We start from the raw sequence: 25,661 nt of genomic DNA, 5'->3' as shown, positions 1-25,661 counted from the left end.
CGCACTGGTATAGAATGTTCAGGTTATCAAACACACCGAGCTATAGCAATATTTTTAAATATTATTTTTGCCGTGCGTTTGGTAAATATAAACACACTGGGTGTAATGAACCAACATACAATTTATCGCTTTACCGATGCGTCTGGTAAATATAAACACACTAGCATAACACACCGACATACAATTTATCGCTTTACTGGTGCGTTTTCATTTACGAAACACGCCACAACAATAGCAGTGCATTATGTTCACACACCGAAATGCGGCGAACCCTGTAAATATACAGGGTGCACCACTATCAGTGTGAGTCGAACATATCAAGCACACCACCCAAAGAATTTTTTTTTTCAAAATCAATGGAAATTTTAAGCTAATTTGCAATTCTAATGTGTTAAAAAAATAAATTAGAGGGAAACATAGACATTACCTAGACATTTTCTTGTCAAGGAGGCATTGTTGACACATAATGGAGAAAAACAAAATTTACCACCATTTGACAAAATTGGAAAGTTAGGCAGTGAGCACGATACAGAAGGATGGTGAGAAAGAGAAGCACCGACGTTAGGGCACTTTCAAGAGGAAAGAGTGGCACCTTCCTCTAGTGCGTTACTCTAACTGCACCAATGCGAAATATATCCAAGAGCACCACATTTTTTTTAAATTAAAAAATATATAATGGTTCTTTTCTTAAGATTCCATGGAGCATTCTAATAAAGGTATCACATCAATGCTTTGTATGATTATAGCACCCCTCTTTTAAAAAAAATTAAAAACTGCCTAGTGATGCTCTTTAGAAGATGCCCTAAGGAGTTTTAATACATTTACCGCATTAGTGCATCGTTGGAAAGTAACACCGCATTTTTTGAAATTTAAAAACTATAGCGACGCTCCTTCTTGGTATGCACTAGGGTGTTTTACTACATGAAAGGCACCAGTGCTGTAGATGTATATATCATCAGAATTTTTTAAAAGTTACATTTTTTTCAGTTCTATCGATTATTCAGGCACTGGTGCATTGTGTTATTTAGTGAACCATGTTTTTGTATTTTATAAAAAAAAAATTCCATGGTGCACCATGTTCTATGCGGCACCAGTGCGTGTATGGATAGTAAAACAACAGTGCATTTGTAGATTGTAGATGCGCCATCCAAAAAACATCTGCTTGCCTACCTCCGCTACAAACAAATTTTTGGGATATTTTTATAGGGGATTCTGCAAAAACCTTCACTAGAAGGTATTTTCCTTGTAGTCAATTCTGCCTCCCCCAGATATTCCATAGATTCCAAAATAGCCCTGAAAACATCACGACGAACTGAGACACACTCGTATAACAGACCAAACAGGGTAAAATTTCCAAGAAAATGTCGATACTAAATGAAACAACCCAAAAACAAGCTAAGAAAATCGGTCAGTAACCATAGGTAAAAACCCCAACTCCCATCAAGTTCAATAAAGGAACAACTCCCCAAAACTAGCAGTTAGAAATAAACACCATCGCAACTCACAATGGAGCCTACAACCACCATAAACTAAGAAATTCATAAAATCCAAACCATGTGGTAAATCTTGAACCATATGATACCTTAACATGCCTTCTCCAACCCGAGAGCTCCATCTCTCCCTACATGTAACCATTTTACCATTTTAGTCTTATAGATCTAACTTCATTCTTTCATTTCAAATATATATATATATATATATATATATATATATATATATATATATATATATATATATATATATATATATATATATCAGTTTTTGGGACATGTCCAGGGGAATTAAACTTCTATTCACTTGGATACGAGGCTTGCCAACTGATGCAGGCGCATCTGACTCCCCCTTAATTAAAGGAGGAATCCAAAGTGGAGAAGGAGGAGATGTGGACCATCGAGCAAAACAGGGGACAATTCTGTTCAAAATAGAGTAAATGATGGAATGGATAAAAGTCTCAACGAGACTTATTAAATGTAATCTTCCACATATGTATGCATGTAGAGAGATTAGGGAGTTGTTGAGTGATTCATGGAGAGGATTGATCAGATCCTTCTAGTGATCCGATCCAATGTTTCCTTATATATATTATGAGCCTGTGTGTTCAATAAGATAGAGAGGGACATAGAGCAGTAGATAGATTCGATGTAGTCAAAAGGGGAACTTGTCTCTAAGGCTAAAATGCCTTAGTCTGTATTCAATATTGTATAATGAATAGATGCATGTTGTGTGGATTCCGTGTGTGTTTATGTAATAATGCCTTTTGAGTTATCTGTGTATATATGCGTTAATGGCTTGAAGTCTAGTGTTAGTAGATTGTTGATCGACCATCGATCACTGTAAGGATCGATGGCGATCCAATATTAAACAAATTGTTGTAAATGAAAGTTATGCGAGCGTAGACTGAGTATGGCAGAGAACTGTGTTTTAACACAGAGATCCATCAATTTAAAGCGAAATCCGGACTCGAAAGTTTATAGACGGGAACCTATACCCTTATCGGGTCCGTAAGGCAATATCGCATCGACAAATTGTTTTACAAAGGAACAGGCCTTCGAAATAGCACGATCGCGATCACGCAATTAAGTGTGGACCGTCGGATCGAGATTAGGATTGACGGTCTAGATCTAATCGCTGATCGCAAATCAGAGAGGCAAGTGACAGTGGATAGTGGGAATGTCGATTTCCAATGGCCTGATACTCCAACTAAAGAGCGGACCCGATGGAGTTTTATGAATGCGGGTTAAATCTTTTTCAGATCCAGCTTATGCTGCGAAGCGGTTTTCTCGTGTAATCCTGTGTAATCCGATAAAGTGTTGAGGACCCGGGTTTTTAAAGAAAAACCGATATGTTGTATGGTCTCGGGTTCTGAGGCTTAAATGCTATTTAATGCTTCCGATAGGGTTTTTGGGCCACAAACCACAGGCCTCAGGATCAATTTTTTAAATGAAAGGGGAAATTGGCTATACCCCAAAATCTCCTTTCATCACCAACATGCCTTTTTCCAATTGTGTTACCACCTGCAAACAATATATTAATATAATAATAGCATAATATTATATTAATATATAATATAATATAAATATAAAAATCATAAATATGTAAATATACAATAATATGATTGTTATTATTTACATAGTTATTAATAATCATAAGTTGTTAGTCTTTAACAAGATACAACTAATAATTATTGATGTACATATATGTCTATTAGCATATATCAACCACATTGGTAAATGTGGTTGTGCTAGTTATTAGTTTAATGGTAGGTATTTTATTTCTAAGGAATATTTTTAGGAGTTAGATATAGAGAATTGAGATTTATAAGGGTAGTTATGCCTTTTTGTAGTTTCAATTTATTCAATTTTATTTATAGCATTGAACTCTTATTACTTATTGTTTATTTATTGTGTTTTTCTTATTTCATGTCTTTTTTCAAACATATTTATAACTCATATATTAATTATTTTCATAACTAATAATAATAATTTAAAATAAAAATACAATTTAGTTAATTCTTTTTTAATTTTTACACATATATTATAAAGTGTATTCATTGTATATTATTATGGAGTAAGTGTATTCATATCTATCAACGTTTACTAGCTATTTAATTTATATAATTAATTAATCTATAAATATATCCTTTACTTTTTTATATTATAAAATTATAACCATCAAATTGTAAAATTATAGTCACTGCAAATATATAACTCTCCTATTATCTCACACTACAACTCTTCTATTATCCCATCTGGTTATGTCATTGCTTATGAAGTGGCATATATGATTGGTTTTTATATTAGTTGGGTTGTATAAGAAAATTTCACGCATCTACAAAGTAGGATTTGGTTTTGAGTTTTCCTAGTCTGGTGACATTAACTGCACCGCAACATTAAGGCTCCAAAACCCAAAGCAACTTGGTTGTGGGACTAGTTTATGTCCCAAGAGAATTAATGACTTGTCCTTTTTGCACGTAGATAGTAGTTCATTGTTATACACTTTCCCTAGTTTAAAGTGCCACATCGAACCATCGATGTCAAGACCTCTGCCATGAATATGCATTCCATGCACTACTATTAATAGGTAATAATACAGGAACTTCATTGATCAAAACTGCTATAAGACATCTCCATCCATGGAACCCCACAGTTAAGAGTGTAGCATTCAAGACATCCTAAAGTGATAGGCACCCTCAATTGAGCAATCAAACAAGAAGGTTGGTTCTCTGCACTTTACAAGTATAAAAAATAAAGTAATAAATAACTGAAAAAATAAATTAATAAATAACTGAAAAAATAAAATAAAAAATAAATTAATAATTGAAATTTAAACATATTAGAAAATTATAAAAAATCCTATTTTAAAAGTATATCATATATCTAAAATTATTCAAATAACTTAAAAAAAAAATAAAAAAAACATTAATAACTAAAATTTAAACATATTAGAAAATATAAAAAAATATTTTAACAGTATATCATATATCACATCCCATGTAGAAGAATATATTTAATATTATTAAATGATGCATTTTTTTAAAGGAACGTTGTGTAATTTTATATTTATTTTTTAATATTTGTTTAAATCTGTTTGTATACTTAGTGATTTTTTTAGCAAGTTAAATACACCGATAGGAATTTCTCTATGAGCTTGGGTTAGGTAGATCCAACCATTCATAGAAGCTTATTTTTGCTTGCCTCCCTCGAATTGAAATATAACATCTGTCCCTTCATGTGGTTGAGCACCTGAAATCCTTCTCCATGACCGCAGGGCCTCCACCCTTGCCCATAATAGTTTGTGCCTTGTGCATAGCAAGGTTTGACTAATTTTGAAGGGCCTCCATCACTCGCAAAGAGTTTTCCATATGTCACGTACCTTGTCAGATACCTTCGTATCCTACATTGAATATATGTTCTTATACAAGTATTTGTTTGTTCTAATATCTAAGATGTCTTTGCAGTGGAACCCATTTTCCTGATTTGGGTTTTGTGTTGTAGGTGTGTCATAAAAATAAGCTCTCTCTCTTGTTTGTTTTTCTGAATAAAGAAGATATTTAGCCAACGATGGCCTTGGATGGTTCATCTACCGCAAATGAAGCATGCCAATCACCCTCTAAGGGAAAAAACCAAAATGGAAAAGACGATAATTCCCAAGAAAACGATGGCCCATAGGAGTAGAAGGATAATGCTGCTTCCGAAGATACTTCTAGTCCTAGGTGAGTATCTAAATCTGTCTTTGCATTTATTGTTACTTCATGCAAGGCATACCATTTCCAAAGGTTTTAAGGCTTGTATTCATAAGGATGTCTTGCAATTTCTTGACTGGATAATCTTCAAAATATGAGTGCCACCTTACTTGTAGTGAGTTTTCCCTAAAATTTGTGTGCCAATTTATATTGTTCGCGGTTTATATGAAGTGTGTTTTCCCTAAAATCCTTGTGCTTCCATGCCTGTAGTGAGTTTTCTTTAAATTTTGAGAGTTTCCTTATCTTTGGTAGACAAATGAACAAAGAAAGGAAATTCATCACTAAAATCCTAAAATCCCTCATAATTTGCCATTGATCCAAAGGTGTTGAAGCCCATTCTAACACAAGGGATACTATGATTCAAGATTTGTTCAACGCTATGATCGATAATGTTCAGCAGAGTGAATCCCAATCATTAACTCACTATTTATGAGTTGACAATGATTTAAGGTTTTCATCTCATTATTGGGGATTTGAGCATTATCTAATATTTATTTTATGTTACGACCGGCCATTTTTAGTTCAATATTATGGACGATGCTCACTTCCTAATAGTAAGCTAAAGAATTTGAGAAAAAGGGTGCACGCAACAAATTGTGGTGATGGACGCTTCGTCAAGAAGGTTAGACCTATTGCAAGAAGATTGTGAAAATGTTTGGAAGATCTTGGAGTACATGTGGGCATAATCCCTAGCTAGAGGTGCTATATTCTATTATTAGGATAGGAGTTCACTAATGTTGGTTAAAGGTTTTAAGATCCAAATAACTAGCAGATATGCATTTCATGAGTTACATAGCATACTCAATGTTGTTCCCAACATATGGGTTTCAAGATCTCCTAAAACTGGTGACAACACATTAATGCTTTTTCGACCTTTATTACTTTTCTTTTGGTATAGATTAAGTATTGTCATTTTGGCTAAATGATTTTCTTTATGATCATTGTATTGGTTAAATGTTTTATTTTCTTATGTTTTTTTTTAGAGGATGAATCTTTATTATCGAAGTTTACATGCAACTTCAATGTTTTATTCAATTGTTTGTAATAGACACTATATTTATGAAGTTGGGTTAAGGACAATAAAAACCAAATACAAGGAATTTAGCATGTATTGCGGCCTATTGAATGAGTACATTAAGTTTGGTTATGGACTAAAAAATCCCAACTCAAGGTATGTAGTATATTACATTCTATTGAATGGAATACTAAAAACTTGGAAAAAATATTTTCTTTTTTGAACATTAAATGTTAGGTTAGATAATCAAAGATTCAAATTAGGAAAAAAATCAAGGACAAATAACCTTCTCACAAAAAACATAGGATGAGCATATAATTTAGCTAATACAACAATTCTATAATCACTATATCATATGACAATCATGTACACCAAACATCTCCTTACTAACACTAGTCACTCATGTGCAATCTATGTTGGTTCATGTGTTTTTCCTCTCGTTGTGTGATTTGAAATATGCTTGCAGTCTTTACATTCAAGTATTGAGTTTTACTATTGCATTTAGTTCTAGAAAATTTACAACCAATAGTAATTTATCATGTTTGGACTTCAAACCAACAAAATGCCTTGGTAATATGATCTATGTTTAAATTTAATTAGATATCTAAAATGGAGATATATGAAACTGACATTGTCAATTGGGGTTATCTGGAGTGGTTGGGTAGAATGGTTTTTATCTCCCCCAGCCAGGTTCAATTCCATGCGAGTGACATGATGATGAGAAATATTGTTGTAATGACTATGTACCTATGAATAGTGTTGTATTGACACTCGCTTTCACCCTTGGGGTTGAGAGAAAGGATGATTTCCACTGAAAAAAATCTAAAACTGACATTTAGGTCTTGAATTTTACCTTACATTTATTTGTAGAAAAATAACAACTACATATTAACTTATGATGTTTTGAATTTGAATAGACAAAAAGACCTGTTGCATTTGGTAATTTATTTATTTATTTATCTTGACAGGAATGAGGATTATTGAAAATTCCTATTCTTTTTTTAGAAGGTTGGTGTGATTTTGTCAATATATTTTTTATTATAATTGACCATATTCTTCTCATTAACTCTAAGGTGATTCTGTTATGCATTGTCTCATTACAAACTAATTGCATAAGTACATTAAATTCTGCATTTTTATGAAGTGTGTATTAGTTTTTGTAGTACTAGTTTGAAGGTAGTTTGATTTGGTGAAGTTTTTGAAAATAATGCAGCAAGGTGAAGTACTTGTGCATCTCCATAGTGGTATATATGCATGCATAGATGGAATTATGGGTAAATGTTTGTTTCCCTTTTTCTGAAATTGGGATACTTGGTTTGAGATTTTCAACAGAAAAGAAAGGCTTCAAAGTCTAGACCAATCCTCAGGGTTTTCTAGAGTTTTCTGTCCATGTTTATTAGAAAACAAAATACAACCAGTCATAAGATGAACTCCCTAAGTGGTTGAGGTCCTAAACTACACTCCTAAATAGTTGGATACTTTAGGGGTGCATCCACCAAGCTCCATAGAATGTTTGGAGGTGATTACATAATTCCCCAGGTCATGTGATTGGCAAGAGTGGATTTTGTGCTCCATGCTTATTAGGAACCTATGGGCTCATTTGTTTTAGAATGTAACAACTCCAACCTATAGAAGAAAAGGATAAGAAATGAGGGACAAAATGCCTTTTAATAGGTTCATGAGTTGAGTTTTGAGAGGAAATGTGTCCTAAAATTGGGACATGTTTAGGGCATGTGTCAGACACATTCAAAATCATTCTCCCCAAAAGGATCTAAGAGGGTCACTAGAAATGGGGAAGGATTAAATGATTAAGATCCATTAGTCTTCCTTTCATTTACCAAAGAAAAGGTAGGTCCTACCTGTACAAAAATTGACAAAATTCCTCTTATGAGATTTTGTTGTTGGCATGTATCTCCCTAGCCATTCTAGGATGCCTGCATCTAACATGTGGGGATATGCTATTGGGTCCCAAGTATGACCCAAGGTTACTAGACTCACAGTCTTTGAGGAAACTAAGTTGAGTTGATGCCTTTGATTCTCACTCACCTCAGAGTCATATTTGTAATTCTACTCTCAAGTCAAACGTGAGTTAGATTGACTTTGTTAGTCTAAGTTTCCTTATTCTCACAAATTTGTGACCAATTTATTTGTTTAATATAAAAGAGATAGACTAAATAATCATTTTGTAGGAAATCAATAGAGCCATCAATGTCTCTAAGACATGGCATTTTGTTGTATGTAGTATCACATATGTAATTTGAAATGAGGTTTTATTGAAATCTCCTTTTTTATGAACATTGCAAACTTTTTAATGAAAAATATTATTTTTTAGAATTTAATGTTTGTATTTATTATTATAATTTTTGTAGTCAACTCTTTATTCTTTTTTAGTCTAAGTCAACTATTGTATTATAGAATAATACAATACAATGAAGTAAACACATTATTCTTTCAATTATTTTTAGATATTATTGAAGTAAGCATTTCTAAGCAATGAATAACATGAGTTAACATATCAGAATATCAGTAAAATAAGTTGTTTTGTCCCTTTGAGAAACCAAACTTTATATGTTCTTCAATATTATTATCGTTTGAGATTCATACCAAAAAAGAGAGCCTTAACAAATAGTTCAATATTTCTAATGTTTGAGTTTGTTATACAAGAAACAAGCTTGTGTTCATCATATTTGTTTTCTGATATGTGGCATTTGTTGCAACTGCATGAAGAGGAATATGGTGCTAGTTGTGTTCTTGCAACATCGTGTAGCTCTAAGCTTCACCTCAATAAAAATATGCTTGAATCTGTTGGAGATGACTCGACATTGATTGTGTGACAGTGGAAAAATCCAAGAATGACACGTGGACCAATAAGATGGTGCCACATGGCACCTTGAGTTTGGTCAAAAGGGAAGCTTCCTTTGTTTCCTTCTTACACTTATTAACACTAAAAGGAACCAAGTATCCTTTTATCTCTTTTTTGGGAAATACTTTTTCCTAATTTGAAATATCCTAGGCAAAGCAAAAAGGTGGGAAAAACTTAAAAGAAGGATGTTGCCAGGAATAATTAGGAGGTGATCCCTACAAGTGAAATGAGAAAGGTTTCCAAACGATTCTTCGTAATGTTAGTGTACAATTGGTGGCACTAATTTGAGATCACTCTGACTAATTATACATTCTGGCTGTCTTCATGACTTGTATGTGGACCATGTCAATACACACACACAAACTATGGATGGGAAAATTAAGCATGTAGAGAGTAGAAATTGATGTGAAACACAAGTGAATATTGTGGGATCATGGAATGTTATAATGTCAGCATGTGTGCTTAATGGTTGTCATGATGTGACACTGAAACTATTTCATCAAATGCAAAAATCGGACATGCATGCAACAACCTAAACAATCCATCCTGAAGAAGATATGTAGTCAAAAGAAGATTGATAAAAACATGTGTTCATTTCAAAAAATTCACTAACCAAAAGAAGATGAAGGATTCTTTTGGTATAATAAGTGTCTTATCTTTGTTTAATACGACCTTTTGCTCCATAACTACATAATGTTAAGCTGCATTTAATGGGAATTCATAAATATTGACTTCAAAAAATTATGAGTATGGACCTCCTAAGGCCATGGTGAGAAGATGGGTGCCTAATGAGAACATACTTACCTTTGCACCCCACTCAACCACAAAAGTAATCTAAATAATGGAACATGCATTCATAGACCCAAAAATGGCAAAGAACTATAAGTGTTAGTCCAAAAAAACCAAAAATGTCCTAATCAACCTTTCTTGAACCATTAGAGACATCAAGAATTTGATGACCCATTTAAAAAATAGAGATAATATACCCAAATGTAAAATAAAACAAGCAAAATGTGAATAAGCACTTACCAGACAACAAAATCAGAAAACAAAACCAACTCGTTCTGAGCCCTCCTTTGCTCATTACTGATGCTCCCATGACATCAACCTCTACACATGCAAAATTTATCCTCACATACAGAGAAATGTGAGAAATTTATGAAGTGGGTCTTGTTTTTGCTGCAATGGAACATGTGCGTCCTACAATGACTCACTTATTATTTTTCTTTCTTTCCAAGAAGGTAGTAGTAGCATGCTTATTCATAAGGATTTAGTCATAAATAATTGGTGTCTTGTCATTTATGAATTTTCCCCTTTCTCATCATGGGTGAGGTCGATTTTAGTAATAACTTATGTCTCTTGTAACCCTAAGTGAGGAAGAAACTATACCTAAATTTCAAAGTCCATGCCCAGGAATTTCTCTCTCCTGAGGCTTTCTTAGGCCCCAAATGTGCACTTTGGGATTGTCTTAGGTCTACTAAAAGATCAGGTCGGTTCCAAGGCTATTGTAGCAATTTTAATGAGACCCTATTGTAGGCTTTGAAAGAAGTCCCTCCAGGTATGAGACCTATTTTACGGCCCAGAGGCATTGACCTAAAGGATGGCCTTCTCTTTGCTTTTCTTAATGCAAAAACTATGGGAAAACAAGTTGGGATTCTTGAATGTGAAGGTATTGCAACAAAAAAATCACCCTGTCATTACCAAAATGATGTTGTACATGCTTCATTATGCATTTCCTGTGATCACCACAATAACAAGGAAATTTCTTATGGACATGGGATAACTATTTTCTTTGGTATTTTTATAAGGTATGCATTTTCCACATATGTTTAAGAAACACTTTTGTGAATATATATAAGGCTTGTTATTTTGAAAATTTTACTTGATTATTTGTTTATGTTTTAAGGTGCTTGGTATTCCTTGGGATGTTGACACTACAGGGTTACAGGATTATATGAGCAAGTTTGGAGAATTGGATGATGTGATTTTGATGTGGGAAAGTTTGAATAGCCCCACACTCACAAGGTGAAGAGTAATATAAGTTGATAACATATACTTGCATGTCAAAATGATTAGATGTGATTTTATGATTAGACGATATTTTATATTTGAAGAAGGCACTAGGGGATTTTGGTTTGTTTTCCTAAATTAATTTATTTTATAAATTATGATTTATCATAGCTATCATTCGAGGGTTGTTTTATTTTGGGAGAACTCAAACCCATAGATTTTCCAAGAGACAATATTCACAAATAATTATTGAATTTATAATGTTCTACATTGCTTGTTTGTATTTAATGTTTTATATTTTTTATTTTTAGTATGATGGCATATGGTCTCCACATTTTCTTTCCTACTGATCTCCAACAATGGAAAATTGCAATACAATGCTTTAAATGGGACACATTTATTTCTGGGACATGTACTTATGTGTCATTTGTTTCATTTTCCTCGCTAGAAGGGTTCCTTGACCTTCTTTGAACATATGAAAAGTATTAGAATATTTATTTTCAAAATTTACTTTGAAAACTTGCTCTTTTCTTCTTTACATCTTTCCCTTATAATCCTTACGAGGCTTGTATTTACCTGTAATAAAATTTCTTATGTATTTCCTAATTTTTTTTATTATATCTACTGATTGACTCATAACATGATCAATGTACAGTAGACCTATATGAAAAGAATTAAGAAAAAGGATGGTGAAATTCACGAATAACATTATCTTTTAAAATTTCAAAGGAGGTTTCATCTTTTAGAGAAACCAAATTTGTTGATAAGGGTTCTCTGATTAGATACTTGAAGTTTTAGATTTTTTTTATTGAATGGAATTTGTATGATTTTTCCAGAGCTCTTTGACTTGTTTGTTTAAGGTGAAGTTATCAAAGAGTGTCTTTTCTTTGACAAGCTATGAAGAGATATTCAGAGTGGAAATAGTAAGCAACAACCATTTCCATATTATAGTGGTCTAGCTTAGAAATTAAATTGGTCATATGCCTTGTTGGATTCCTTTGTTTGGGATTTGAACAAGGTTTTCCAACTTTCCATCGACATTGCTAGATACATAGACCCAAATGTCTACGATTTCCTTCACACGATCTTAAATGTTGTCACACTCCTTGAACCTCTCCCTTTATATCACAACAAAAAAAATAATGTTCAATTATGGAGATAACTATCTTAGATACAATCACTGTAGCCTCAAACCCCATTACATCGACATAAATAATGTGTAGTCCAATCAGTCCAAGAGATCAAATAAGAAGTCAAACCCAGTCAAAATGAGGACTGGGCTTGCCATCTATCAAGCAACTAATGAGATATCCTACCTGTTAGCTTTGCTGTGCAAAAGAATCAAAAATGGATTCAAACACTCTCAAAGGCTACAAACACACTTATAATCATGCCAAAGGATCCATTGATGCTGTCGAAATCCTCAAATTTTGGCTAAAAGTCTTCCATCGATCGAAAAAATTGCAAGAGGAAAGCCCTTTGGAGGGCAGAAATACACTATCGGGAGGCGAAAATACCCCAAAAACCATGTAAAAATCAAAATGACAGGCTTAAGGATCCGCATTAATCTCAGCCGTTGGATCTGGCCGATCAACGGTCCAGATTGTGTCGATATATAGCAAGTCGGAGGAGGCAGCGGCAGCGACATGAGACATCGCCGATGAGCGATCGGCGTATCGCAATGGAGGACTTATAAAAGAGTTGGGCTTTATTATTTGCCGATGAGCGATCGCCGATATCGCGTTGGCGTATCGCTATCGGCGATGACAAAGGGGCGGGGCTTTACCATGAGTTATGTTGCGATGCGATGGGCCGGACCCGACGGCCATACAACGCTCCATTTTATATTATTTCAGGTCCACGCCCTTCGCGTTTTTAATGTTTTTTGTGTATTTTCTTTGTATAAAGAAAATACAAAGGGAAGCCTTGGGTAGGTGCCGATTGCGTTGGAGTTCGGACCCGATGGGTCGGACCCGATATTTTATGAATCATTTCTTATAAAATTTCAAATCCGCGCTTAAGCCATTTTCAATGGTTTTGGGCGCATTTTCTGTGTATAAGGAAATATGAAGAAATACAAAGGATGCCTAGCGGGTGTGATTGCGATGGGTTTTCGGGTCCGAAAGGGTTCTGAAACGAAATATATATATGTTTTTAAGTCCGCCAAAAGAAAATTTCCCGTGTTTTGCAGCAGTTTTATGTGTTTTCAAATATAAAGAAAACTGCCAACCTTATCGGACTGCTTTTGCTCAGCAAGTGGTTTTCGTACAAATGAGTCCGATGCAATAAAACTCTGCCACGCGTCCTCTGTACGTTTCCAAAGCAGCCTTTCTATCGAGACGTAAAGGACAGTCAGGAAAGGGCTTCTGATATGCACCTCAACCGTTCGATTTCTTGAGGGCAGATCAATGGTTGACGGACAACAACCGACCTGCAACAAATAAATGTCATGTGGAGTAAAAGTTTGGTTGACCAGCGTTTCAGAAAAACATTAAATGAAGTTCAATGGCATTCGTAAATGTGCAGAGGCGAAGCAGCATTGAGCTTGTGGAAGCAGAAGCCGTGAAGGGAACCATGCCTGAACCTTTTAAAGTCCAAATTGAAGTAGTAATGGGCGGGAATACTCAGTTTGGCAGCGTTTTCACTATTTATAAGCAAACAGTCATGATTGAGCCATTTTATTGTTCGGCGACTGCATTTAATCAACAGTATGGCCGAGGAGGAAGCAGGACACCACCGATCAAGTCAGAGCATTCAATGGTTATGGGTTTCACCCGTATTTCACTCCACCTGCCCAAGGAGGACCTCAGAGCGCCAGAGAAGGTCAAATCCATTTAAAACACAGTCGGATTTGTATCAGAGGCCCATTTCTAAGTGTAAATGTGGTTGGTGGCCATTTATTGGCTCCTCCACGCATGTTTAGCAGAGATATTTTGTAATGTAACACCATATATACCCAGAAGAGAGATGTAATCAGGTTGATGAGTGTTTTGATGAATGATAGTTTGTTGTAGCCTTTAACTTCTGGAGACTGTAAATACTATGAGACCTGCAGCTTCTGGTCTTGATTTCCAACTAATACAAGCTTCTTTTGCTGTCACTTGCTCACTTTCCACTTCTCTTTCTTGTTCCAGGCTGTGCCTGCTTGCATTTATTCGATGTGTTGTAAATGTTTAGCATTAGAGGGGCTGTCATCCCACCTCTGTGTTATAATTTAGTGGTTCATTGACATTGCTTACAGATTGTTGTTATTTTAATATCAGGGAGTTGTCATCCTGTCTGTGTATTAAAAAATAGTTTTGCAGATCTTCTAACTGGTTGCAGCTGGCCATCACAGGGTCCTGTGCATCTGCTGGTGCAATTAGTCTTCTCCATCATCACCTTTACCTTAAACTGTGAGTAGTTGGTAGTTAAAAGCCTTGTAGTTTGGGGGTCTTCACCCATGTCTGGGGATAATCATAGTAGGAGTGGTTATCTGGCTTAAATGTGCAGCATATCTTCCATTCATCCATCATCTTATCCAACAAAACTGTTAAATTTTTAATGTTCCTGAGCATCACTGAAATACAACCTAGGTGAGTTTCTTGGGGTGCTAACATTAATTGGCGCCGTTGCCGGGGAGAGGAGAATCGGAGCTCAAGCTTCCCTGGGAGAATGACATAGTTTCAAGCTTTGATGACATACAACGTTTGAACATAGTATTGGTTGTAATCTTCTGTCTGGCGACTCCATTGGTGGGAGACTATCCTTTGGTGACTCCACTTTGAAATTCTGGCTCAGTTTGTGAGGCATACTTGAAGAAATCCGCAGAAGTCTCCAGCTGAACCGTTGCATGACCCTGAGAAAGTTTTTAAATTGAAGAAATCATCACAGAAAGGGGAATCAGGATTAGGTAAGCCTAAAAACTCTGATTTGTCTCTGAAAGATGAATTCATAACTGAAGAATTACAGCTTGAAGGCTTAGAGCCCAGCACTGTTAATATAGAAATTCCTTCAAAGATTAGTTCAGCCCCTTGTGCAGTTAGTTCCCCTTTGAATCTCAGTCCAAAGAAAGCTTCCCATACTGTCCAAAACATCCCAATATCTCTGCCATCCATTACATTATTTCCTACTGCTCCATCTGCTAGTGTTTTTCCACATATTCCAAACATGGCAAGACAGCAAGCACCTACTAGGATTGAGAGGATTGTTGCTGCTAGATATGGACCTTTGGTCTTGCCTACACCTTTAAATGCCATGCCTACAGGAGAATATCAAAAATATATGCCTAAATTTACTGGTACAGAGGGAGTGACAGCAGAAGAACATCTTGAAGCTTTTTACAGTTATGCTGATAATTTAGATATAAGTGAGAATGATGTATGGATGAGAGTTTTTGTCCAAAGCCTTGATGGTGAGGCTAGGAAGTGGTTTAGAGAATTACCCCAAAGATCTATAACAGATATTGAAGCATTAGATGATGCATTTTTGAAGCAATGGGGAGATAAGAAGGACTTGTTGTATTATCATACAGAGTTTGGAAACTTGAAAAGAGAAAAGGGTGAGTCTTTGCCTGACTTCAATAAAAGATTTAATAGAATGTATAGTAAAATTCCAGCTGAGGTAAAGCCTACCCCCACTGCTGCCAAACTCACATATGCCAATGCTTTTGACTCTGACTTCTGCTTATTGTTGAGAGAAAGATGATGTGCTACTCTGGGTGACATGCAAGAGGCATCCTTGAAGGTGAAATCCAATATTATGGCAGCAAAGAAGTTAAAGAGTCAAGTTGATAGAAGAAGGCCGAGAGGTGAGGCTTCTTCTTCCCCTGCATCAACTTCAGAGCCTAAATTAGAGAAAATGACTAAAATGATCGAGTCATTGGCTGCTGAAATTTCTAAGTTAAAGGTTGAGCAGACTTCAGGCAAAACAAGGCAGCAAAACACATTTGCTCCAAGAAATCCAAACCCATTTAGAAAAGCAAATGAGCAGCTACAAATTATGCAAAGGGGTGAAGAAGCAAAAGAAGATCATAAATTTAAAGCTCCCTTTCAGAATGCAGTCATGGAGTGGGAACAATTTGAAGAAGATGAGGATGAGGATAAAGGCAGCGCTACATTTTTTACATTGGCCAAATATGAAGAGTCATTGCTGCAAGAGCAAAACAATCAGAGGTGGGACAGTGGTGCTGTTCTGCAATCTGGTGAGCAGCAGCAAAGATATAATCTAAGATCCAATGCAAAGAATGTCAAAGAAAATGTGGCACAAGAAGCAGCTGCTCAAACAATGCCACAAAATAGCAGGCAAAGAAGACCAGCAGCTGATCCTGTCACCCTCAAAGCTCCAGTTCAAGAGGTAAAAACTGCTGATAAAGTATTCTCTTCTTTTAGTTTTGAGTCAGAAATTCAGAAATTGAAAATATCCATGCCTCTGGCTGAATTGGTGAAGAGTGAATTATTCAGAAAACCCATCCTTGAGGCCCTTGAACTAGAATCTAAACAAACCTCCATTGACTCTGTCAATTTGCAAGATGACAAGCCTGCTATTGTGCTTAGCCCCATGATTGAACCTGCTGATAATAGTTCTCCATCTTTCTATGTTTCATTAACTATCCATGATAAAATCCTCCACAATTGCCTGCTAGACACAGGGGCCAGCCACAATCTAATGCCTAAAACTGTCATGGAAGAGTTAGGCCTTGATATCACTAGACCTTATCATGATTTGTTCTCTTTTGATTCAAGGAAGGTAAAATGCCTTGGATTAATTAAGGATCTGGCCATTACCTTAACCCAGCTGCCCATGAAGAGTATGATGATGGATATAGTGGTGGCTGATGTTCCTTCGAAGTTTGGTATGCTGTTGTCTAGAGGATGGATTAAGAGACTAGGTGGAACATTGCAGAATGATCTATCTTATGCAATTGTTCCAGTGTTTGGAGAAGAGAGCAGGAGGTTATATAGAGAAGCACAGCTGGCATATATCATTAGTGATGAGAAGAATCCTACAAACCATCCCATATATGCAGTGGACACTGATTTTGGAGCTTGCATTCTCCAAATAGAAGAATCTCAGAAGGCTGCATTGCAGATCAGGAAACCAACAACTTAGGCTGGGCATGATACAGGAGGTCAGATTTGGGAGATGTTCTTTGATGGAGCATGTACCAAGGAGACTACAGGAGCAGGGGTGGTGCTAGTGTCTCCACAACAAGAAACAGTTCAATTGTCTCTAAAGCTGGTTTTTCAAGTGACAAACAACATAGCAGAATATGAGGCACTGTTGTTGGGCCTTCATGCAGCCAAAGATAGAGGAATAAAAAATCTGAAGGTGTTTGGAGATGCTGATCTGATAATTCAGCAAGTAAATAAAACATTCCAAGCAAAGCATCCAAGGCTGAGAGCTTACAGAGATGAGGTATGGAGAGTCAAAGAGTTCTTTGATTTTTTCTGCATTTCATATATTCCCAGGGCCCAAAATCAGCTTGTTGATTCCCTTGCTGTTTCAACTAGTTTGTTCATCCCTCCATCGCCTCCCAAACTAGTTTATGAGGTACAAGTAAAGTATAGACCCTCTTTGCCTGATAATGTCCACCATTGGAAGGTTTTTGATGATGATGATGAGTTAAATAGGTTCCTTCAAGTCATTGATGAGTTCTCTGAAATGCAAATTGACCAAAATAATGATGCTTTGTTAGAAGATCCCAAGTCCCAACTTAGGAATAAGATTGGCAAGAACAGCATAGTCCAGCTTCCTAGTAACCATATCCCTAAGGGTCTAATTCCTCTTGAGAGATTGTTTGATCACAATGATGTGCCTTATAAAGCTGCCCAAAAAGAAGATCAATCTGCAGTTTGAAAGCATGATATAGGAGGTCCAAGTCAGCCCAAATTCATAAATTTGTCCACTAATCTATCTGCTGATCAGAATGCCGAATACTGCAAGTTAATGAGGCAATCTGCTGATGTGTTTGCTTGGGAGTACAGTGATCTGAAAACGTATGACATGAATATAATTCAGCATAAAATTCCGCTTGAGAAAGACACTATTCCTTTCAAACAGAAGTTGAGACCAATGAATCCTATGCTCCTTCCTCTGGTTGAGAAAGAAATTAAAAAGCTGTTGGCTGCTAAGATTATAGTGCCTCTCAGATATTCTAAATGGGTGGCCAATCTGGTTGTTGTGAGGAAGAAGAATGGAGAAATCAGACTGTGCGTTGATTTCAGGAATCTAAATAAATGCTCTAAAAAGGATAACTATCCCCTACCAAAAATGGAGCATTTGTTGCAGCAAGTCTCAGGTGCCAAAGTAATGTCTTTTATAGATGGATTTTCAGGCTTTAATCAAATCGCTGTGTATCCATATGATCAAGAAAAGACAGCATTTACCACTCCTTGGGGCACGTTCATGTATGCAAAAATGCCATTTGGGCTGATGAATGCTGGAGCCACCTTTCAGCGCGCTATGGATATTGCTTTTGTGGGTGAAAAGGATAAATTTGTGCTGATATATCTTGATGACATAACTGTTTATTCTGGCAGCCATCATGATCATCTACAACATTTAAAGAAGGTGTTTTTAAAGTGCAGGAAATTTGGAATTTCACTCAATCCCAAAAAATCCCAATTTGCTTTGGAAGAAGGCAAACTGTTGGGGCATGTAGTGTCTGTTGCAGGTGTTCAAATTGACCCAGAAAGAGTCAAAGCGATTCAGGCCTTGGCTCTCCCAAGATCAAAGAAAGACATACAGTCTTTTCTTGGCAAAATTAACTTTGTAAGGAGGTTCATTCCTAATTTTGCTGAGCTGGTTAAGCACATAACCTCCATGTTAAAAAAGGGAGCAGAGGTAAAGTGGACTGATGTGGCCAGAAAATCTTTTGAGTCCATTAAGATGGCTATTGTGGAAGCTCCTACTTTAATAAGCCCTGATTATAGCAAGGAGTTTCATCTATTCTCATTTGCCTCTAAGGATACCATTGCAGCTGTCCTGTTGCAGCAAGATGAAGTAGGTCAAGAGCATCCAGTTTCCTTTTCAGCAAGAATATGAGGGATGTTGAACTAAGGTATGACATTATTGAAAAGCAGGCTTATGCTCTTATCAAATCTTTGAAAGCTTTCAGAGTATACATCTTGCATTCCAAAATAGTTGCATATGTGCCTTCTGCTGCAATAAAGGATGTCTTAACGCAGCCTGATGCTGATGGAAAAAGAGCGAAATGGATTGCAAAAATGATAGAATTCAACATAGAGCTGAAGCCCACCAAGCTGGTAAGAGGTCAGGGGCTTGCTAAACTGTTGGCTGAAGAAAATTGCAGGTCTTTGGACATTGATTTCTTGTTCAATGCAGTAGAAAATGGTCAAATAGAAGAGCATGAAACAGCTGAAACGCAGAGAGGACAGTCAGTGGCCGAGAACCTGGCATCATGTAGCTGGTATGCTGCAATAATTAATTTCCTTCTAAAGCTAGAAGTTCCTTCAGATTTTTCTCAAAGTCAAGCAAGAACGTTAAAGCTCAAGGCAACGAAATATTGCATCAATGATAGCTTTCTTTATTGGAGGGATCCATCTGGAGTGCTTTTAAGATGCCTGGACAAAGAACAGTCAATAGAAGTTATGCAGTAGTTCCATAACAGCATGTGTGGAGGACATCATTATTGGAGAACTATAGCCCAAAAGATTCTCAGAGCTGGGTACTATTGGCCCTCTTTATTTTCTGATGCATTTGCTTTTGTTAAATCTTGTGACAGGTGCCAAAGATTTGAAGGTAAGCAGCAGTTAAAATCCCTGCCCCTAAAGCCAATAATTGCAAAAGGACCTTTTCAGCAGTGGGGCTTGGATTTCATTGGTGAAATCAACCCACACTCCAGTGGCCAGCACAGGTGGATATTAGTTGCCACTGATTATTTTACAAAATGGATTGAAGCAATCCCAACAAGGAAGGCTGATCATAATGTGGTAATGAAATTTTTATCAGAAAACATTTTCAGCAGATTTGGTTGCCCACATAAGCTTATAACAGATAATGCAGCAGCCTTCAAGGCAAAAGAGTTGGTGGAAATGTGTGATTCAATGGGCATTAAACTTGTTCATTCCACCTCCTATTACCCCCAAGGGAATGGTCTAGCAGAATCCTCTAATAAAAGTCTGATCAGGATTATTAAGAAGTTGTTAGAGGAAAATAAGAAGAATTGGGATGCCAAGCTCAAATATGCGCTTTGGGCAGACAGAGTGACCATCAAAAGATCTACAGGCTGCTCTCCTTTCAAGCTGGTATATGGTACTGATGCTATTTTTCCAATTCAACTTACCCTCCCTGTGGCAAAGTTGCTCCAAACAGCGCAGAATGAAGAAGATGATATGGCCAATAGAATCACTGATTTAACAGAATTATGTCAGATCAGAGAGCAGTTGATTGAAAAAGCTACAGCACATCAGCAAAAGATCAAGGAAGTCTTTGACAAGAAGGCAAAAAGAAATAATTTGCAGGTTGGGGATTTGGTTCTAAAATGGGATGCATTTAAAGAAAAGAAAGGCAATCATGGGAAGTTTGATGCTCTCTGGACAGGCCCTTTCATCATTTCATAGATTCAAGGAAACAACACCTTCATGCTGAAAATTATGGGAGGAGAACCAGTCTTTGATGGCCCAGTTAATGGGCGGTTTTTGAAAAACTATGTGATTTAAGGTCTTTTGGCCTTAAAAGCTGTAAATATTGTGCTTTTATCAGTTTTTAGTATAGCTGTAGTAGACTCCATGCCCAATGGAACACTAGGAATTTTGGCTAATCTGTTTGTTGCTGGAAAGGCATTGATCTGCAGGTTCTTGAGACCTCACAGGGAGGATCTCATCCCCAGAAGGAGCCAGTGTTAGCTTTGCTGTGCAAAAGAATCAAAAATGGATTCAAACACTCTCAAAGGCTGCAAACACACTTATAATCATGCCAAAGGATCCATTGATGCTGTCGAAATCCTCAAATTTTGGCTAAAAGTCTTCCACCGATCGAAAAAATTGCAAGAGGAAAGCCCTTTGGAGGGCAGAAATACACTATCGGGAGGCGAAAATACCCCAAAAACCATGTAAAAATCAAAATTACAGGCTTAAGGATCCGCATTAATCTCAGCCGTTGGATCTGGCCGATCAATGGTCCAGATCGCGTCGCCATATCGCAAGTTGGAGGAGGCAGCGGCAGCGACATGAGACATCGTCGATGAGCGATCGCCGATATCACTTCGGCGTATCGCAATGGAGGACTTACAAAAGAGTTGGGCTTTATTATTCGCCGATGAGCAATCGCCGATATCACGTTGGTGTATCGCTATCGACGATGACAAAGGGGCGGGGCTTTACCATGAGTTATGTTGCGATGCAATGGGCCGGACCCGATGGCCATACAACGCTCCATTTTATATTATTTCAGGTCCGCGCCCTTCGCGTTTTTAATGTTTTTTGTGTATTTTCTTTGTATAAAGAAAATACAAAGGGAAGCCTTGGGCAGGTGCCGATTGCGTTGGAGTTCGGACCCGATGGGTCGAACCCGATATTTTATGAATCATTTCTTATAAAATTTCAAATCCACGCTTAAGCCATTTTCAATGGTTTTGGGCGCATTTTCTGTGTATAAGGAAATATAAAGAAATACAAAGGATTCCTGGCGGGTGCGATTGCGATGGGTTTTCGGATCCGAAAGGGTTCTGAAACGAAATATATATATGTTTTTAAGTCCGCCAAAATAAAATTTCCCGTGTTTTGCAGCAATTTTATGTGTTTTCAAATATAAAGAAAGCCGCCAACCTTATCGGACCGCTTTTGCTCAGCAAGTGGTTTTCGTACAAACGAGTCCGATGCAATAAAACTTTGCCATGCATCCTCTGTACTTTCTATCGGGACATAAAGGACGGTCAGGAAAGGGCTTCCGATATGCACCTCAACCGTTTGATTTCTTGAGGGCAGATCAACGGTTGACGGACAACAACCGACCTGCAACAAATAAATGTCACGTGGAGTAAAAGTTTGGTTGACCAGCGTTTCAGAAAAACATTAAATGAAGTTCAATGGCATTCATAAATGTGCAGAGGCGAGGCAACATTGAGCTTGTGGAAGCAGAAGCCGTGAAGGGAACCATGCCTGAACCTTTTAAAGTCCAAATTGAAGCAGCAATGGGCGGGAATACTCAGTTTGGCAGCGTTTTCACTGTTTATAAGCAAACAATCATGATTGAGCCATTTTATTGTTCGGCGACTGCATTTAATCAACAGTATGGCCGAGGAGGAAGCAGGACACCGCCGATCAAGTCAGAGCATTCAATGGTTATGGGTTTCACCCGTATTTCACTCCACCTGCCCAAGGAGGACCTCAGAGCGCCAGAGAAGGTCAAATCCATTTAAAACACAGTCGGATTTGTATCAGAGGCCCATTTCTAAGCGTAAATGTGGTTGGTGGCCATTTGCTGGCTCCTCCACGCATGTTTAGCAGAGATATTTTGTAATGTAACACCATATATATCCAGAAGAGAGATGTAATCAGGTTGATGAGTGTTTTGATGAATGATAGTTTGTTGTAGCCTTTAACTTCTGGAGACTGTAAATACTATGAGACTTGCAGCTTCTGGTCTTGATTTCCAACTAATACAAGCTTCTTTTGCTGTCACTTGCTCACTTTCCACTTCTCTTTCTTGTTCCAGGCTGTGCCTGCTTGCATTTATTCGATGTGCTGTAAATGTTTAGCATTAGAGGGGCTGTCATCCCACCTCTGTGTTATAATTTAGTGGTTCATTGACATTGCTTGCAGATTGTTGTTGTTTTAATATCAGGGAGCTGTCATCCTGTCTGTGTATTAAACAATAGTTTTACAGATCTTCTAACTGATTGCAGCTGGCCATCACAGGGTCCTGTGCATCTGCTGGTGCAATTAGTCTTCTCCATCATCACCTTTACCTTAAACTATGAGTAGTTGGTAGTTAAAAGCCTTGTAGTTTGGGGGTCTTCACCCATGTCTGGGGATAATCATAGTAGGAGTGGTTATCTGGCTTAAATGTGCAGCATATCTTCCATTCATCCATCATCTTATCCAACAAAACTGTTAAATTTTTAATGTTCCTGAGCATCACTGAAATACAACCTAGGTGAGTTTCTTGGGGTGATAACACTACCTTCGAAGGAAAAACTATAACAGACTAACTCCCAGCTACAAGAGGTATTCATGTAGTCATGACAACAAGAAAACTCCCACTGAAAAACCCAACTACTAAGGAAGAGGCTCCACTGGTTCAAAATTTGGTCAACATGTGCATGCTAGATAATCCCACCAAAGCAATTCTTAACAGACAAACACTTATGTTGTGACCCAACTATCTCAGGGCTTTTCTAAAGATGTTCTTGAAGTGTCATAGTCATTTTGTATTGATCTTTGAAAAAAGTGTCAAAGGTAACTGGTTGTGTTAGATGGCATACTGAGGAGGGTTTGCAAGTTTCAAATTTCTATTATGTTCTACTCATGTTCAACACAACACATAAATATAAATACAATTATTTAAGAACATATCGAATTTACAAATCCAAAGGATAATGCACAGTACTTAGTAATTGTCCATATATGATATTTTTATATTACAAAATTATATATATATATATATATATAGATATATCATTTAAATTATACTCTAAAAAGCGTAAATTTAACATATCAATTATTATTTTTTTTATTGTGGAGACCAAAGTACAACTTTTTCAATTTAGCAATCCTATTGGCGTATCTTTTCAACTTTTGGGGCAGCTACTAATATAATATATATTCTAAAACTTTTAAATTTTGTAAAACATATTATTTTAGAATTATAAGAATAATTAAAATAAAATAAAAATAGTTATAGCTATAAGATAAATAGTTTATAATATTAATTTTGTAAAAAATATTATTCTATTATGAGTTTTTAAAAAGTATAATATGAAAATTGGACTATATTTTTCCATGGAAATATTTTACAAAATAATTTCCATGTCTACATAACCTAATATAATTTCATATCAACTTTAAAAAGAGAAAAAATAATTAGAAGTAAAAACAAATGTGATTAAATGTTTAAACCTCATGCTTTTAAAAAATAATTTAACATTAGATTTAAATAAAATATTTGAAGATTTAAATAAAATATAAAGTAATTCCTAATAAGAAGGAGATGTGTGTCCACAAGGTCTTGGATAGAGGGTGATCGGGTGCTCTGTTAAGACACTCCTTGATGTGAAGTCACAGGTTGAATTCCCCGCCATGGGGGTGATATATTGGACATGATGAAGATGTAATCCTCCCAAGCTTACAAAAAAAGAAAAGAGACGAGTAATTATTTTAATTCTTAATATAAAGTTAATATGTGATGTTGAAAAATATTGATAATAAAAAAAAATTCAATGTGATTCATTAATAAATTAGATTAAATAATATTGACATATATTTAAAAATATATTAATAACTAAAAAACCATTTTAATGGGAACAATAGAGTCTATAGATAAAATATTTCAATGCACATGTGATGTAAAATATTTTCATTTCAACTATATATATATATATATATAGTTTAAAGAAATTATGGATATATCATAGAAAGCAATTGAAAAAGTAAGCTTGTAATGTTAAAACGTTTGAAAAGTCTCACTATTTTAACTTTTGGGTAACTTTTAGGTATATTTCTTTTGTCAATTTTCCTTGAAATCCAACAAAGAAGTTATGTACTCTATATAGCATTCAAAAATGCAAATCTCAGAGTGAAATATTACTAATTGTGTGTGTGTGTGTGTGTGTGTGTATAGAGAGAGAGAGAGAGCAAATTCATTGGGATCTATCAAGGGATGAGAAATGAATGCAATTTTTTTTTTCAAATTTTGCACTCTAAAAGAAGTTTGCACCCTAAAAGATTTGATCCCTCTTAAAGCATGCTAGATCTTTGCTTAAGATGGATCTACACTAGTAAATAAAGAAATAAACAATGTCTGAATTATGATATTTTTCCTTCCACACACACACATATAATTTTAAAATATTACATATAAATTTCAATATTTAAATATATATTTTTTAAATAATTATATTGAAAAATATTTTTTATAATTTAATTTAAGGGGAGAATTTTTTCATATTCAATATGAAATTGTGTTATATAATATTTAAAAAAATTATTAATAAAAAAATTAATTTAAACCAAAAATAAAATATTTTATCTTTTATATTTTTCTACATCCCAATATGAGGAAATGTATAATTCTTATTTAAAAAATATTATTAATAAAATGATATTTTAATTTTAACTTTAACATAAAGGGGCAACAGGAGGGGGAGGGGTTATGTTTAATCCCAAAGGAAGACTAGTCACTAAATATTCCTTTGGATGGGTAAGAACAACAACCAAGTGGAAATGTATGGTCTATTACTAGGCATAATATTGGCTTAAGATATGGGAATCTCTGAGATAGTAATATTGGGAGACTCTCTGATTACTATAAAACATCTGAGTAATGATACATTTCCCAAAGAGAACTATCTCAAGATCCTTGTATAAAGG

The sequence above is a fragment of the Pinus tabuliformis genome, chromosome 6, assembly GCF_031772625.1.
Source record: "Pinus tabuliformis cultivar Carrire ecotype Pingquan chromosome 6, CPIR1, whole genome shotgun sequence".
NCBI classification, from domain to species: Eukaryota; Viridiplantae; Streptophyta; class Pinopsida; order Pinales; family Pinaceae; genus Pinus; species Pinus tabuliformis.
This window is presented reverse-complemented; position numbering follows the sequence as displayed.